Genomic DNA, 19,391 nt, shown 5'->3' with positions numbered 1-19,391 from the left:
AGCTGTAATTCCATTGAGGTTTTCTGGTGACATTAGCCAACTCCTCAAGTCTTTCTCTTGATGGAATTAGAGACCTTCTATGGTCTGTGGGATAGACATCGATGCTGATGTCATTAGCATCAGCACTGGCTCTGCCTGAAAAGGCTGAAGCACTGAAAAGCAGCTTCTGAACATAAGAGCCATTTGAAATATTGTTTTAATGGGAAGACAAAGAGCTCATGAAGCTCAGTGTAGCTTTCAAGATAACAGTGGGTAAAAGATATAACAATATACAGAGAAATCTAATGTGCTGTTTACATTATATGTTTTACCATGGTACCTCCTTGCTTTTCACCTTGCTTGCACCAATATCAACTAAAATAGCATAACTGAGGGCAGTGGGATCACATTGCATAAGCCTATCTGATGTGAAGTCATGATCAAGCTTTAAATACTAATACATTACTAATTCTAGAAGTGCAACCAGACAATGGTGCAAATCCTCATTAGCTAAGGGGCAGTTTTATGCCTGGAGCACTGTTTGCACAGGGCTTCACCTTCTACAGAAGGCTGCCTAACTGGTTTCTGCACTTTGTCATATAAGTAGCCTAAAAGTATGCTGACAATAAAAGCCTTTTCTGACAGCTGTGTAGAGGCCTCTAGTGGGGAGATAAACAGAGAGTGGAGGTTATTCATCCTTGTCCCTCCCCCACCCAGCCTAACTCTCCACCCAAGTTAGCAGAGCCAAAAATGTGTCCACCGCAGAAGCTTTCTCTTATTTTTGAAAGTTAATCTCCTCCAGAGCTGCATTAGCACTGGCTAATCCCTTTAACCACAAGCACATAATGCTGGGAATGGATAACTTGCTCAGAAACCTGCTCAGAGCGCAGCTGTTTCAGACACATCCACGGCCTCTGGCTGTGAGAGCAGGCACTGCCCGCTGCTCTTTGCTGCTCCTGCCTTGCTCGAGAGCCTGGCACACCCTTCCTCTGCACATCACCTAGGCAGGGGGGTGTTCTGAGCTGCTGTGCACTCCACATTATGCTGGAGCTCTGCTATTCCACCTCCTGCTTCCTCGGAATGTGTTTTATATTTTAGCCGGGGAGCTGTAGTAACGATTTTAAATGAGTGGGTTCTGCTCATTACACAAGCTTGCTGCCCTATTAAACAGATAGATGTTGTGCTTCTCATCCTGCGAGAGTCTTCTGCAGCAGCTTCCGAGTCCCACACTACACTGCTTTTTATTTACATTTCAAAACACCTATCTAGAGATGTGCATGCAGCACAAAAATTAAAATTACAGCCTAGTGCTGGAAATATGCTAAATATTTCTGCCTGGTTGATACTGCACTGGAATGTGGTAGAGGGAAGATGGAGCAAAAAGCATTATTATTCCATTCAGAAAGTATATGAGGAACTAAAGCTTTTTTTTTGATCAGTGTTGTGAAGCTCAAAGGTGAGTTATGGCACAGGACTGATAACACATCTTGGTTGATGAGTCAGCACTGAGCCAGGAGGCAGTGACATTGTTTTTTACTCTGAGCATTGCTGGCATTTGTTCCACAATCACACTCTATCTGGGGTATTAAGTATAGATAGAAATACTGGTTACAGTCTAATCATGTAACTGGAAGGCAGCTTCTAAACATATAATTACTAATACAGAAATTCATCCATGATCTGTGCTAAATTATCACACAGAAAGGAATATTATTCATATTCTGTACTGACACACTAGGGAAGATAATGATGGTGCAGTATATTCCAAGTCTCACATTAAAGACTAATCCAAGGCTACACTGTGATTGAGGGTGTGAAGTTAGAGCAGCCAAACACAGTCTTACCCACCTGATAACCTTCAGTGTTTATATCCTCTTGATGTAAGATGGAAGGGGCGTTTTACTCTTTCAGCATAAGTAAACCTCAGATTTACAGATGCTTACAAAATGGTCATTGCATTTGCCTGCAGACTCCCTGCAGTACCACTTTCTAGTCAGATTATGTATTTTCACTAAGTATAATGTCCAGAAATTAATTCTGAGCTACCTATGATTAAAAAGTTTAAAGCTGGTTCTAAGAGAAACTGTCATAAAATGAAATAAGGCCCTGTCTAAATAAAGCACTGATAATAAGCAGCAAAGGCATTATTTCTTTTTGTCATTTTCATATTGACCAGCCCTGGCATAACCAAATAAGAGTTGTTAGATTCACAGATTTCTACTACACTGGAAACAGAAGTGACAGTATACTAGGATGCTGCATGTGCAACACTTCTGTCTCCTAGGCATGAGGGAAGCAATTTATCACTATAGAGAACCCAACATATTCCCATATATCAGACAGTCCCTTCATCATATGTTTGTGCCTCCATGTCAATAACAGGTACAAAATGTCACGTTTGTATTTGCTGCTTCTGGGTTCTGCTGGTGCAGCTCCTCAAAAGTCTTTTGTACTACAAAAGCCTATCATTCACCAGAGAAGACATGAAAAAAATGCACTAAGACTGTGCCAAGATAGGTGTCTACAATAGATTGGCTGCCTTGGTGGAAATCCACAGTCTAGGTAAACTGTTTTGGAAGTGGTTCAGATGCTCTGGCAAAGTCTAGACTACAGCCAGCACACGAATTTCACCTGCTGTCAGGAGATTTCCAAGGAGACAGCTGGCAAGTGAGGAAGTCCATAGGTCTGTGGAGGCCCTGACATGATGCTGCCTTTCTTCATTCTTCAGCCACAGCAGCCTGGGGATGGCCTTTGTCTTTGGAAGGGCAACTGCCTGTATCACTGAACTTGTTTCAGTCCTGTCAAACCAAAAAGTGTTTTCCATATGCCAAAGACTTGTTTTATTTATGATATTGTGACAGTTTAATGGAAGAGTGTAATATCAGTAGTAATCTCACTGGAGCAGGAAATAGAAATTGTCTTCATTTATTAAGACAGTTAAGACTTCAAATACTGGTAATTTCTTAAAATAATTCTTAAATGAGAAAACTGAATCTACACAAGACATTTACTTCCACTCTGTGGAACAGGGTTGGCTCTAAATGCTGTAGTGACTAAGAAGTGCTCAGATATCTCTGATGAGAGAGACTATATAGATGTTTTAACTAATCATGTACAGAGAAATTTTGCAGCTTTTAATTCTAGTTTCCCTCCATTTCCTATAAAATTCAAAGGTCGTTTCATTAATTGAAAGACCTGATGGTGGTGTAAGATTTATAAACCTGAAATTTAAATTTGGTAATGTGTATTACTTGGGATAAGCCAAAGCACATTCTTAGTTTGACCAGCAGATGTTTTGTGTCCCAAAATGCTGAATTCAGATACTTTTCATGTACCCCTTGGGAAAACAGAGACTGTTACCGCAGAATAGGGTCTGAGCTACATCTGCATGCTGAGCTGCTCTTATATTCCTACCAGTCCTGAGAATGTTTAATGGACTAATACAAAATAGTTCTCTTTCCAGGAGACTCAAGAAGCTGTAGAGACTTCTCCTGCTCTAGCTGTTATCACACACTGTTTGCCACTCCAAAAAAACCCCAGTATTTGATATTTTCAACCTTTAACTCTGGGGCTTTGCAGAGATTCCTAAACTCTAACTGTTTGATTTATACAAGCTATAGACAGATCTTTCAACCACTGCAACACCCAAATGAAGGTGTTCGTCTCTGAAGGTGTTTGTCCCAGAGAAAAGTTTGACCTGTTCATCAAAGCACAAAAAAAAATTTGCTAGTTTGACTGAAAATCTTAGTCTTGTATTACCCTGTAAAGGCTATTAAAATGTTGCTAATTTATGCATTGAACCCAAGTATTGTGGCATCTCATGCTCATGTTCAACAGACAAGAAGAAAGGAAGAAAAGGCTTCATTGCAAGCATTTAGTACAAGCAGTTCATAATTTTAAATTCATGAATTGCAAAGAAGCAGGACTGTAATAGGTGATGAACCTGAAAATAAGTGTCAAGCTGCTTTTATATCCATTATAGTCTCACCTTAGCAAATCAAAATTATTTAAACTTACTTTGATGGCGAAAAATTACTTGTTTACTATAGAAGGGAAGATACTACTTAAAAAACAGTATTTGTCTCACAGTAATAGGTGAAATTTGTCCAATTCACTCATTTTGGCCATCAGGAGTTTTTTATAATAGAACAATTGAAAATGCACAATTGGGAAATGACCTTTTTTGTTTGTTTTAATTCAAATCTTCTACACTGAATATCTGATATAGTGCAGATGAAAATGCATTGAGAGAATGTGCTGGTGAGGCACCTGGATGAAGTCAGCCTGGCTAAGATTGCATTAAACTGAGAAAACTAAAAGGCTATACAAATAAGCACAATAGCAGAAAGATGACAAGGTGCACTTTTTCTATCCAGAATACACACTCAGCAGAGAATACCAGTCTCTGTGTGATTAGTTGTATATTAATTGAAACACATCTAATGTGTGTTTCAATGAATTTGTAACAAAACAACAGGCTACTCCAGCAATTTGTTTCTCAAAGTATGAAAACTTCCTTGGGGTTAAACTGTGGTGCAATTTCCAGAGCCATGCAAGGGAACAATAGGATTCATACACTCTATAAAAAATTATACTGTGAGTGACTCAGCTTGCCTTGTAGCCTGCTGCTAGGGCACTGGAACATTATCCAGCCCTTTGCATGGGTTTCACAGAAAACCCACAGTTTGGCCTTGAAAGAATAAATCTTCATGCTTATATGATGCCTGAATTCTCAGCATTAACATACCAATGGTTCCTTTTGGAAGTTGCATGATGTTGTTGATTAATATAATGGTCAAGCACATGTAAAGTGGGAATTCTGACTATTGCAGCAGAATATTTATAATTTAGGTTTTTCAAAAGCAAAATTCAGTATTATCGTTGTTTTCAGAGTGGTGGCACAGTCTGCCTTGGGGCTGTGGGAAGAAAGTGAAAAATGGGAGAGGGCAAAAGTTTCAATGAAGAAAGCTTAAGAAAGAGAGTATTGAAATATTATCACTCTCTACAACTCCCTGAAAGATAGTTGCAGTCAGGTGGGATTTGTCTCTTTCTCCAGGCAGGAACTGACAGAATAAGAGGACACAGTCTTAAGCTACGTCAAGGGAAAATTATGTCGGATATTAGGAAAAAGCTTTACGTGGAAAGAGTGATAAAGTACTGGACTGGTCTGCCTGGGGAGGCGGTGGAGTCACCATCCTTGGATGTGTTTAAAAACAGACTCGGTGCCGTGGTTTAGTTGAGGTGTTAGGGCATTGGGTTGGACTTGATCTTGAAGGTGTCTTCCAACCTAGTCATTCTATGAATTCTGTGAAGTAGAAACCTGTGGCAGAAAGGAAAAACAGCAGAAAGCTGTAGGTGGAGATGCTTTCCTTTCCTGATTCTTCGGAGGTGGGCATAGAGGCAGCAGCTTCATGTGGGTGGGAGCAGCGCCCCGTTCCCTCTGCGGAGGCTGGGGAGGGAGTGTTAGAGGCGGAATATCCTGTTTTAGTGCAGCTGCCCGCTCGGACCCTGCCCTGAGCCGTTTTCAGATGCCCTGGCTCTCTCTCTCCCAGCCAGCCGGAGCTGCACTGACCCTGCAGCGCGCTCTCCTCTCCTCGCAGCCCCGGCAGCGCAGCAGCGCACGGAGCGGGCGCGGCCGGAGCCGCCCTCGGCAGCTTCTGTCACAAACCTCGCAAACCCCGCACCTGCGCTCCCCGCGCCGGCCGTGCGCGGCTGGGCAGAGGACAGGGCTGTGCCCGGAGCCCCAGCCCGGCTGCGCGGCCGGGGGGACCGCGGAGACCCGAGCCCGGAGCGCCCACTGCCCGCTGGGGAGAGCGCAGCCCGGAGCGCCCACTGCCCGCTGCGGACACCGAGCCCGGAGCGCCCATTGCCCGCTGCGGACACCGAGCCCGGAGCGCCCACTGCCCGCTGGGGACACCGAGCCCGGGAGCGCCCATTGCCCGCTGGGGAGAGCGCAGCCCGGAGCGCCCACTGCCCGCTGGGGAGAGCGCAGCCCGGAGCGCCCATTGCCCGCTGGGGACACCGAGCCCGGAGCGCCCACTGCCCGCTGGGGAGAGCGCAGCCCGGAGCGCCCATTGCCCGCTGGGGACACCGAGCCCGGAGCGCCCACTGCCCGCTGGGGAGAGCGCAGCCCGGAGCGCCCATTGCCCGCTGGGGACACCGAGCCCGGAGCGCCCATTGCCCGCTGGGGAGAGCGCAGCCCGGAGCGCCCATTGCCCGCTGGGGACACCGAGCCCGGAGCGCCCACTGCCCGCTGGGGAGAGCGCAGCCCGGAGCGCCCATTGCCCGCTGGGGACACCGAGCCCGGAGCGCCCATTGCCCGCTGCGGACAGCGCAGCCCCGCAGGAACACGCACACATACACATACACACACACACACACACACACACACATATATACAAATACACACACAGATATACACATATACATACACATATACACGTATATACGTACACATATACACATATACATATATACATGTATGCATATATACATGTATGCACATATACACATATACACGTATACATATATATGTACACATATACACATACACATACACATACACACATACACATATACACATATACACATATACACACATACACACCTATACTCATATACACATATACACATATACACACACATATACACATATGCACACATACACATATACACATATATACACACACATATACACATATAAACACACGTATATACACATATGCACATATACACATACACACACACACACATATATACACATATACACACATACACACACATATATACACATATACGTATATAAACATACACATATATACACAATATACACACACATATACACAAACAAATATACACATTCACACACACACACACACACCAGTGCCCCTCCGAGAAGGTTACAGTAACCAGCAGTTATCATTTTGCTTAATCCTTTATGACGTTTTTAATTAAAAAGGCTTTAGTGCCTTTCTAGCGTGACATTTGATTGCACTCTAGATAATGCACCCTTGCCGATTCTGGCAGCAGTAAAGCACTCAGAAAATATGTGAAATGTTTTTATAGGGAATTCTGTCTGATCTGTCTTCAATGGGAAACACCATGATTTCAAACCATGTGTATTCTTTTCAATAAAACAATAATATATGCCAGAGCAAGATAACCGAAGAAAATCACTCTTATCCAAATTACTGTCCATTCTAAAATGTTTTCATTCTTGCTGCTTAGATTCACTTTTTTTTTTGTATAAGAATTTACTGAATTTTGTTGCACAATTTTGAAGTACTGACTGAAATGAAACCTGCTGCAAGCTGTTTCTAGCCTGCTTGAAAAAACCTGGGTCTGATTCTCTTGTCATCCATACCATTTTAATTTACTTGACTTAATCCTTATTTTTATCTAAAAAGCGGAATTGTAGATCCTTATTCCTCAGAAACAGAATTCTGCTGCAATTTTACTTTTATCATGATTATATATACCTCTTTGATTTGTTCACATGTATTCCTTTATCCACTTTGGTCAGCAATAATCACACTTTGCTTAAACATGGTACCTTGTTAATCTCTGACACTGAGCTGTAATGCTATGCTCTTTCCTGGATTTATGCAAATCTGAAAGCAGAAATGCTGCTACTAAGGACTTCACATACTTTGATGACAGGGATGCATTTACAAGATCAAAGAACAAAATTCTAGTCACACTGTAGTAATCTGAAGGTAGCCATTGACAAAAAAAAAAAAAAGCTAAAAAAGCAACTAGATTTTTCTCAAAAGAATCGATCTCTTAGAGAATTATTTGGCTGGTCATTTTGGTGGGTTTTTTTTCCCAATTAAGCAAATATTTTGACATTTGCCAAAATTGAAGGAAAAAAAAATAATTCTGAGGAAAAAACCCAACTATATAGAGCAAATATGGCTTTTTAACAAACCTTCTTTTTATTTTTATTTTTTTTTTTTTTTTCAGAGTGTTTCAAAAATTGTGTGTGTTTTGTGCTGAAAATAAAAATTCAGTAGAATATTCCTGAAGAAAGCTTCAGTCATGGGAAAAAAATCAGTCATTTCATGACAAATTTGTCTATAGGTCCATCACAACAATATGTAAATGCTTCCCAAATGGATTGTCCCTCATAACACCTTTATTATATTAATAGTTCTTCCCCTTTTCTTCTACAGATGATGCAAAATGCACATCAAAACCTCCTCCTCATTTGTTAAATCCTCATTTTAAATGCCAAGCCCCAGATTTTTCAAACTGTGTTGTTAAATTGTGCTTTATTTATGGCAGAGTGTTAGATTAACTCCAAGTATGATTCCCACTGGCTGGAAAGCTCAGTGTTGCTGCCAGCCAGGCACTGCAGTGAGGAACACACACACTTAGTTATCACCTGTGTAAAATGTGACCTGTGCCACTTGCTCACGGACATGGGGTGACCTGGCAGGGCTCCTGCCCCAGCCTGGGCCCATCTGCCTGCACAAAGAGGAGAATGGAGGTGACAGGCAGGGGACAAGGCATGTGTGCTGCAGGGAGGAGGGGGCTCCTCAGGGGACAGCTCTGGGGACAGACAGATTGCTTTGAATTTGATACATGAAAAAATCAGTCCCACACTGGGTCTGCTGCTAGACTGTTTTATCAGAGGGGCTGGTGAGGAAATTGCTATGCCCCCACAACAATGGCAAAGGGGTTCACAGTAAGAGGACACACTACTTCAGTGACCCATCCAACCTTCCTGTGGCTGCAAGACCTTCACTGTTTTCCATATTTATGGTGAGAGGAAGGTCCTTTTTAAGAAGGCATTGCTAAAACCCTGTCTTGAGCTATTTCCTGAATCCCATCCACCTTCTATAGTGTGTGGAGATAGATAAGAAAACATTTTGTCAGACTGGATCTGGTGAATCCTGTCTCCTTCTCCAGCACATGAGTCTCAAAGAGAGCAATCTGTTTTCTGGCTGCATATGGAGAGTGGTCCTCTGCTGTGCACATTCAAGTGCATAGCTCCTTGCTTTTGGGTCATCCCATATTTTTTGATCCTCATGCTGATACCATGGAGCTCTTCTTCCCAGTGAGCTGGGAGAGCTGATGGAAGCAGCTCTGTGCCATGGTGCCTGATGCCCAGTGCTGGATGTGGGTGATGGAGGGAGAGCTCTGCTCAGCTCTGCCAGACCATGGTCACCACCAGCAGTGTCAGGATCCTTTAACAGCCCTGCTGTCACCACAGTGCAGAGCCTTAGGACTTGCCCAGGTGCTGGAAGGATTTGGGTTGGGTTTTTTTGTGAGTGCTGTCCCATGTTTCTGATACCTAGTCAGGAGTGCCTCATAACCCAGGTTTCTGCTGCAGTGCAAACCATGGAGATGAGAGTCCTTCACTCAAATGGTGGACAAAACTTCTAAAATGGCTGGAGCAGCTTGTCTTTTCCTACGTGCTGTGCTGGGAAGTCAGTGTACTGGTTTTGCAATGTTTCTCCTGAATGTTTTGATAACACTTTTCCAAAAAGCATTAACCCTGTGGCAAGCATGATGCATATTTCAACTCAGAAAATTAGGCAAAGTTATGAGAACACATTTCAAACAACATTTACCATAAATACCACTATTTACATGGTTTAGAAAGGACGTGGACTTACACAGTACCTCTAACTTTTCAACAGTAAATATTTCCCTTGTTTTAAAATCAAAATTCAATACAGCCTTAACTATGGAGCTTACATGTTATGTCTACAACAAAAAAGAACTGGCTGGATGTCCAGGTTCAGAGAGTGACATCCAGCTGGTAACCAGTCACTAGTGATATTCCCCAGGGCTCACTTTTGGGGACAGTCCTATTCAATACCTTTATCAATGACCTGACAAGGGGATTGAGGGCACACTCAGTTAGCAGATGACACCAAGTTGTGCAGGAGTGCTGATCTGCTGGGGAGTAGGAAAGCTGCACAGCAGTGATGGGCCAAAGCCACAGGTAAGAAATTCAAGAAGGCCAAGTGTTGGGTTCTGCTCTTGGATCACAACTGCAGGCTTGGGGCAGAATGGATGGAAAGTTGGCTGGTGGAAAAGGATCTGGGGGGCTGAGAACCAGCTGAACACAAGCCAGCATGTATCCAGATGGCCAAGAAGGCCAATGGCATCCCAGACTGTATCAGAAACAGTGTGGTCAGCAGGACCAGGGCAGTGATTGCCCACTGTACTCAGCACTGAGACTGCATCCTGAGTCCTGGGCTCAGCTCTGGGCTCTTCACTACAAGACAGACATTGAGGGGCTGGAGTGAGTCCTGTGAAGAGCAATGGAGCTGGTGAAGACCCTGGAGAGTAAATCACACAGGGCACAGATGAGGAAGCAGGAGGTGTTTAACCTGGACTAAAAGAAGGTTTAGGAGTGACGTTATTGCTCTCTACAACTATCTGAGAGGAGGTGACAGCCATGTGGGGGTCGGTCTTTTCTGACAATTAACCAGTGATAGACAGGAGGAAATGGCTTTAAGTTGTGCCAGGAAAGGCTTAGATTGGATATTAGGAAAAAATTCTTCACAGAAGGGGATTTTTCCAGCATTGGAACATGCCATAGAAATGGTTAAGTCACCACCCCTGGAGGTGTTTAAAAGATGTGTAAATGTGACACTTGGGGACATGGTCTAGTGGTGGAGTTGCATGTTTTAGATTAAAGGCTGGACTAAATGGTCTTAGAGGTCTTTTCCAACCTAAATGATGCCATGATATTTAACATCAGTGATACATATTACTCCTACCATTATGTGTGGCCTGAGAGATAGCAGGAGAAGGATAGAGATGAATTCCAATTTTAGAACCAATTTTCTATAGAGTGCAGTCCCCCTTTTCTTAATGGCCCAATTTGGTTCAAAGAATGCTTCAAGGCATTCTTTAAAAGCAGCAGGCTCTCAACTACATATGTCAGGTTGCAGACAATAATGAAATTTTATAACTCGTTGAAAAATAAGATCTGTGATGGAAAAATCTGACACACCCTTAATTATTGCATCCTGAATGAACCCAGTATAATAAAGGAAGCTGATAAAACTTGAGAGACACAAAAGTCACGTCTGTAAAAGCAAAACAGTCTGATGCTGTGTGTGCTATGCAGCAGAGTTCTGGACATCTTGATTTTTTTAATCAGAATGCCTGGCTTGTAGCCTCAGCAGCATGCCTTCTGCATGGCTGCATGGAAAACCAGCCCAGGATGTCCTTGAACAAAAAATAGAGTTGTTAAAAGTCACAGTTATCTTATGCTAGCTGTAACAATCAAAGCCCCTGAGCCCCAGGTCCCTGAAATGTATAATCTTACACTCTTTAGTGCACTCTTCAGAGCATGGTCTGCTTCTCTGTGAGGGAAAGAAGCTGCAGTTCAGACAGAGCAAATGGGGCATAGGGGAAATAGGACTACAGCATTATCAGGTACTTGAGTTCTGCTGTTTTTTGGAGTGTTAAGTTCCTTTATAGTCGATGAGGGTCTGGGTTTGGGTGGTTTGCAGACAGCCACACAAGGGAGAAGTGACAGAAAAGCAAACCTTGTTTGTAAAGATGCAGTATTGTGTTTAAATTCTGCTCAACTGAGGGTCATTTGAATCACTTTATTTAATATTTTACTTATACCTTTCTCTTAGAGGAATGGTATAAAGTACTTGTAACTGCTACATCTTTATGCCATTTGGCAGCTTATACAGTTTAGCCAGTGTTGAATATATAAAGCAATCAAAAACTAGGGAAAAAAAAAAAAAAGAGAAAAAAAAAATCAAAACAATGTTGATCATAAAAAGAAATCAAGTATTAGGGGGAAAAAATACCAAAAAAACAAACCCAACAAACATAACCAAAACCAAAATAACCAAAACACCAACACCTACCTACATGCATCAAAATGGGCTTTAAAATTTCTTTGGGGTTTCTACATCTAAATGCAACCACACACCTCCTGAGCCACCCCTCCTCTCCTTCTGGCTCTTTATGGCTTCTGTGTTTCCATCCCTCCAAAAAAATCCCGACCTGCCTTATTTAGAACTCTCGCTCCCTCTGGTGGCTCCGCTCTCTCCACACACACACTGTAAAATACGGATTTCACACAAACATTTGTATAGCAGACATCATTAATCTGACGTGCCGGAGATTTCCCTTCATGCACAAGCATGTTTTATACACTGATTACAGAAGGAGTTAAAGAAAAGAAACTTAAAGGAAAGGAGCTGGCAGCCCATCCGGTTTAGGCACAGAAACGGAGCGAGGTGGATGAGCTGCAGCCCCACCATCCGACCCGCAGAGTTTCCCCGTTTGATGGAATTTATGGCACGGCTCGGTTGGAACCCAACTGATCCCACAGCCCGTGCCAGATCTGCTCCCTGTGTGGGGAAATCTGGGCGCGGATGGGGAGAGCCGGCAAGGTTCCTCCAGGAGCCTTGCCGCAGATTGTTTTGTCAGATGTTGCCGCCCTGCAGACAAAGCCTCGGCTCTGTAGGTCTCGGAGGGCGCCTGCCAAAACCCGGTCACCTCCTTGGGTCGCCGGGGCTCTGCCCTCCCTCCCCACCTCCTACAGACTGTGCAGCAGAATCCAGCTCCCTCATCTCCCTCTGGGCCCCCATGCTCCTGCAAGGAGAGGATTTCACAGTACTGAGCCTGCCTCAGGCAAAATTCACTCTAAAATATCCTTTCCCAGAAGTCAAAACAGATTCTAATGATCCAAAATGATCCAAATGTCAAGAAGCAGTGTTCTTCTCTCTGCACAGATCACCGTGGACATCAACAGGTCAGGCACACAGGCAGAGAGGCAGTGATGGGAAAAGTATGCATCTGAGATCTCTGCTTCCCTCTGTGATGGGCAGACAGCCCCTGCAAAGGACAAGGTTTGACAAAAGGAATTAGTTATTTGTCTAAATGAAATGCTGTTCTTTCCATGCCCTTTCATGCTATAAAACAGATTGCGAGGAGAAAAAGTCTTTTGAAATTCCTTTAAGTATTTCCAATATGGCTCTATTGCTTCATGTGTTTGATTCTTACTGCAGTCTTTGAAAATGAGTGTATCTTGTGGCTCTAAACTCCTTCCACTATCTGAAACAGAGTGAGACACTTTCTCACTGCTGACCAACACGTAGGACCTGCAAGCCCAAGTCTCAGCATGTGCACAGCTCCTGTTAAAAATTGGGGCTTAGTGCCCAGAGCTCTCCACATCTGAATATTAGATTCCAAATCCACCATGTGGATCCTGTTAACTCCATGCTGAGAAAGAATACCAGAGCTCAGAGTGATAATCTGTAATGAGCCTAACCCAAAATCCCCAGCCAAAGCAGCTGTGACCTCTGAAGGAGCTCAGACCCAGATCCAGACTGCTGTGACTTACCCCAGCTCCACAGGCTGTGCATGCAACATTAACACAACTCCAGTCCCAGGGGACAAAAGCAAACCACAGACTTGCTGATGCCCCAGCTGTGCTTGATTTACTAAAACTGGATTACAGGCTTTCTCTGTCACAACTGGCCACACCGTTGGCATGGCTGGAAGCAAGGAACATGATTGTTTTCTCCTGCAGTGTGCTAGTGTGCTCTTGCTTATTTTCAATACTGTAAACAAAAGTGAAGCAAGGTTTGATATTTACGCAAAAGCTGTGTCTCTGCAGAGTGGGAATGAGAACAAAGAGCTTGATTACAGAAATCTTTCAGCTCCTCCTTCCCCCTGGTCATCTCCTCACCTCCTCTTATGTCAATACCTCCAATTCTGCAGCTATTTTCTGCTCCTTAACCTGGCATTGGGAAATGCTAAAATCACTCACCTCTTCAATTTTTCCAGCAGGATATGAATCAACACTTGTGCAATATATTCATGTCTCTCTCAGTGAGTACAGCTGTGAGGAAGAGAACAAAACAAAAACAAACCCTCAAACAGAGAGGTGAAACAATGGTGAGAACAAGCCTCCTGCAAAGCTTTCAAGCCTGCTGTGTTTTATTGATACATGCCCCTCTGTGAGCAGGATATCTTACTGCTTCAGCATTTATAGTCTTGGGTGAAGGCAAGAAGGGATGTGACAGAAGTTTAGCTTCAGAAGCTTCTTGATCAGTTTCTTGGGCTACAATTTTGGTCTAAGAGTTTTAATTTTGTCCAGAATACATCTCCCATGCCTATTGCTGATGTTCTCTAAAAATTAATCAGCACATCTTTTTTCTTTTTATTTTTTTCTGTCTTCCAAAGATTAAGTCAAATCTGAATAGGTATCTGCATTTTACATGCAGAGTGCATACTCTGATCAATAAACTCATTACAGAAATTCTGCACAGCTTAAAAAATATCAAAGTGGAAAGACTGAGAAGAAGGCCCATATTAGATACTTCTTGCCATCAAACACACCACACACATCTGCCCAGGAGCACAACTTTACTTTGTGTTACTTTTCCAGTGAAAAGTCTTTCCAGGGCTCACCCACCTGTTTTGAAGGAACAGGGACAGAAATGCTTTTCCTGTGTATGACAGATTGACACAATACACTCCAGGAAGACATAAACCACATGTCAGGTCCTTTCTCTGTCTTCAAAGGTTCAATCCCTTGTCTCTAGTCTTTGGAAAGAGTCAGGCTGAAATTGCTTTGGGACTGAGAGATTTTGCTCTTATAACCCTGTGGGAAAAAGATTAAGAAATCACAAGCCTCATCTTTTATATGTGAAAGAAGTCATGCTTTACTAACAGATCACAGTTCTTTCTGAGGAAGATATACAGAGGTTTTAGAAGTGTGCCAGATGGCATTGAGGGGTAGAAAGCCAAAACTATGCATGCAGATCATTGCACCCACTGGAGCATCCCTTGCATGGATCAGGTTGTGCATGGATCATCTCTCCCCACTGCTGAGCTATGCAGGGGGAGGCAGCCCAGGGAAGCTTTTGGGATCCACTGAGCTACAGCTGCCATTATTTAGGGATGTAAATTAAATGTCCAGGCAGGAGACACTTGAAACAAAACACCCATCATATAACAAAGCCATGTATTAGAGACAGATATAATTCCCTATGCCTTCCCACAGCACATGTGTGTGCACACATACCCATAGAGGTACCCATGTGCACAGTTCAGGATGGTGTGCATTCAGTTCAGCCTTGCATCTTTACATCCTTGCAATTTTGCAGCAGTTGATTCTATCCTAATTGATGATTTTTTGGAATAATAATATCTCTACTTTTACAATTTCTTAATTTTTTCCCCATTACTGATTTTGTATGGGATATTTTCTGTGCTTTGTGTGCCATGACCTTTCAGGAGGGAAATGTATGTTCCTTCAAGCCTGCCTTTTGATAGAATACTACTTATTTTTCCTGTCTCATTCTTTTTCCTCTGTCGTTCTCTATAATGGCATGGGCTGAGCACAGTGCTTGCTGGCTCCCCTGTAACTCAGATCTCCCCTCTGCCTGGTGGGCTGAAAGCTTGGAGCAGGTCCCAGGTTGTTTTGTTTCTCTTAGGAGACTTTTCCTGTTTGCCTTTGTCCTCCTCAAGGGGTTTTCTGCAGCCTGCTGCAGTCTTGTTTGATTTGGTTTCTAAGGCAGTGCCCCAGGGCTGTGTGGGCAGGCTGGTGAATTTGTGTGTACAACTGGCTGCAGACCATTCTGCTCCATTCTCTGGGACAGATCTACAGCTGCTCTTTTGTTTTGCCCTGAAAAAATTAGGGTAACTACATCTGTCTCTTCTGATAATTGTTAAATTGCCCTGAAAATCCACTCTGTAGACACAGTGCTTCTGGAGACTTACATGAACAATATGTTTTTTTCCCAACAGAATTAGATTAATAGGAAAACCTTTGTGAAAAAGCAAGAAATTTCTTCCTAAGGTCAAACACTTTGAGAAAGTGAATCTATTTTGGGGGATTGCTGGCAAAGTTACATATAGGTGCTTCCTTTGAATTGCAGCTGCAGATAACTGTCCTAATTTCCTATGAAAATCCCACATTTAGATAATTTCTGAGCTGTGTGCTCAGTGAAACTCCCACACAGAAAAAGGAGATGCTTTCCACAGTACCTTGAGAGCAGTTGTTGCACAGATGATGCATCCTCTGAGGAGGCAGCTGTAATTGTAAAGCAGATGAACTCCAGAGCTGAACTCATTGCTGTGTGACCAGAGTCATTTGCGAATGCTGCTTGGAGCTGAGCTGCTCTGCTGTGAGCTCTGCTGCCACAGGGAAGCAGAGTCACACCCACTCCAAGGCTTCTGATCTTAAATATCACAGTTAAAACTAACAGCAGTTCAGAAGCTGTGAACTGCTAAATAAAAGCTAACTCTAAGTACTCTCTCTTTACTAAAATAACCTATGTTCCATTTACAAAAAAAATCTCGTGTAATTGGAAAAGCAGAGCAAAACCCATATTGTTTGGGGAATAAACATACATAATACACAAATATGATACACAAACTACATAACCAAGGAATGCCTATATAGCTCATTGACACCTAGGTAGGCAACTCTAGTAAAATATTGTTGTAGAGGAAATAAATTTTTCCAATTAAAATATTAGTGCAGAGATATTTTTGCCAATCTGATGCAAAGCATTGCATCCCATTCAGGAAGAAAACCATAAGTAGTCTTAAGATGTTTGCGAATTTCTCTTTTGGAGGGACAAGATTGGTGTCAGGCATGTCTGAAGCTTCTGCTGCCATCAATTTGGAATACAGAAGGGAAAAGCAAGTTTCTGGTAGCTGCAGTCCTGAACTGGAGTATTCACCCCAAAAGTTTACTGGCTGGGAACAGGGGATATGTGCAGCTGGATACAGACCAAACTTCAGAAACAGCAGCAGCACAACATCATCTGTGTGTCAATACTATGAAATCTGCTTCCATCAGCAGATGAGACTCCTTAACCTGGTGCATTGTTACAGCTCCAACTGCCTCCAATCTGACCAACACCAGAGTCAAGGAAGACTTTCATGGAAATGGTCAAAGAATCATAGAATCATAGGATTGGTTAGGTTGGAGAAGTCCTGTAAGATCATTGAGTCCCACTGCTCACCCAGCACTACCAAGCCCACCACCAAATACCACATTTGCACATTTTTAGAACACCTCTATGGACAGCCACTACTTCCCTGAGCAGTCTTTTACAATGCTGGACAAATCTTTCAATTAAGATTTTTTTTCTAATAACAAATATAAATCTTTTCTGGCACAACTTTTAGCCATTTCTTTCACCCTATTGCTTTATTATCTGGGAGAAAAATCCAACCTCCACCTCACTACAGTCTCCTCTCTGGTGGTTGTAGATAGTGATAAGGTCTCCACCAAGCCTCCTTTTCCCCAGTCTAAATGCCCCCAGATCCCTCAACCACTCCTCACAGGATTTGTGGTCTGGACTTTTCACCAGTGATTGGAAACATCTGCAAAGTTGTGTCTTCTGTCTTCTCAAGGAAGGCTGTGCCTACTTGGTTACAGCATCTTCCATGAAATAAAACTGAAGGCCCAAGTAATTCTGCAACCTGCACTAAGCTTTCACCAGTGTAGCTGGCTCCAGGGAGGGAGACACCAGCTGAAAAAGTGAATTATCCTACTGGAACACATTCTGTACTTGCCACATCCTTAAAGTGCAGCTTTTCTTGCAGACATTGCATTTTTCATCATATTTCCCCTGCTTTGGAGTACATGACATGCACTGTCTTTATGGCTGAATAAAAGGTCATGACTGGCCAGCTGGTAACACAAAATGCATTTTTTACACTAATGGCAAGGTATTCTAGCTTTTATTTCACATTGCACTGACTGCATATTTACATAAACCCTACATCTGTTTAGTTAAGTTAAGCCAGAGGGTGATGATCTTTGTCTTTACAAAAAAGCTGATTTAATTTTATTGAACAAAGCTTTCTATTTAAAAGATCAAAGACAGTGCAGCCCCCTGCAGCAGCAACTTAAAAGTTTCTTCAACTATTCAAATTAATGAAATACGGTAACTGGGACTGAACAAGCAGGAAAAAGAAAAAAGGATAATAAAAATAAACTCCTCAGGGGCTTTGTTTATCCTGAACTTTGAGAGAGACATTTTTCCTTTCATCAAAGTCCCATTGAGTGTCCTGACTCTCCTGCCTTTTAAAAGGCAGGAATTGATAGCAGAGGCATGCACAGTTTTAGACAAATTTCTAGAAGCTGGTAATGCTGTGGGGAAAAGACAGAGTACAGTGAAGATAAGCTAGGGAAGAACTGGCCTCTCTAGCTTCCATGTGCTAGTTCCAGGCACTAGTGAACTCCTACTTGATAAAATATTAGTCTGTATATAAAATTGCTTGGTAACTCTACAGGAAATGATGGTAAAAATCATGAGTTTGAAACTGTAGCTGTAGTGGAGATAGATATTTCATGCCTTCTGAGAGAGCCTGCATGTCACCTCCTAGCATCTGACTTTGGGGAAATTGTCTTGAAAACTTATTTTTGGGAGGGAATGGCTAAACATCTGCCTTACATTTCACTCCTGAAGTTTGGTATTTGCTTGCAAGTGGCTTCCTCACCTCCCAGACTGACAGCAGCCTCACTACTGATGCTGGGTGAGCCCCATGACTACACCTCAGAGGGTCAAACACACACCAAAATTCACTCTGTGCCTGTCTAGAGGCTATATCTGGCAGCAACCCAGGAACATGGACCAAAAGGAGCTGTGGCATATTCCAGCTTAGCCCTCAATTAGCATACTGATGAAACTGGCCCCAATATCTGTTTTGACTCCAAGGAAACCTTTCCCAGAGATCTGTGTTGCTTCTACATCTCTTCTACACAATACATCCACATTAGCACTTCAGCTTGGATCAGGAGAATGCTGTGGCAGCTTTCCCCCTGAGCACCCATCCTCACCATTCTCTGCTTCACATGCTGAAACAGCCCTGGCATCCATCAGCTGAACTCCATCCAGACAAAGCTGCACAAAAAAATCTGGTGTAGGAGTGCACTCACTGCACTGCAGCTGCTAACATGAGGCCAGTCAATGTGACCAGATTAGAGCTGGTCTAAAATAAACCTCTGAAATGCACAGAGGGCACACACTGGGTCCCCTGTGCCAGCTCCTCTGTGCTACAGATCATCTCTACTTGTTTCAGGCCACCTGCTAATGTAGACACAACCCAGAGAGGCTGCACTGCTCCTTTCTAACCCTCTCACTGTTTAAATGGGTGAATAGTGCCATTTTAGGCACCATATGGTATCCCTGCAGGCCTCCAGCTGCCACTCTGCAGATCAACAGCTCAACCAAATGTCTCATGTCATATCTGGCAGCCCCACAGACATCTCAGATACCTTAGGGAGACTAACTGCTGTGGATGTCTATGTTTAGACAACTGAATATAATTTTATTTTAGCATCTATTCCCCTCTAGGCCAAAAAAATTGAAGCAAATGAGATTAAAAATGAGGAGATGCTTGAAATACTACAGTGTGTCCTATAAAATAAAATACACAATGCAGAATAAATA

This window comes from Erithacus rubecula (assembly GCF_903797595.1).
Source record: "Erithacus rubecula genome assembly, chromosome: 2".
NCBI classification, from domain to species: Eukaryota; Metazoa; Chordata; class Aves; order Passeriformes; family Muscicapidae; genus Erithacus; species Erithacus rubecula.
This window is presented reverse-complemented; position numbering follows the sequence as displayed.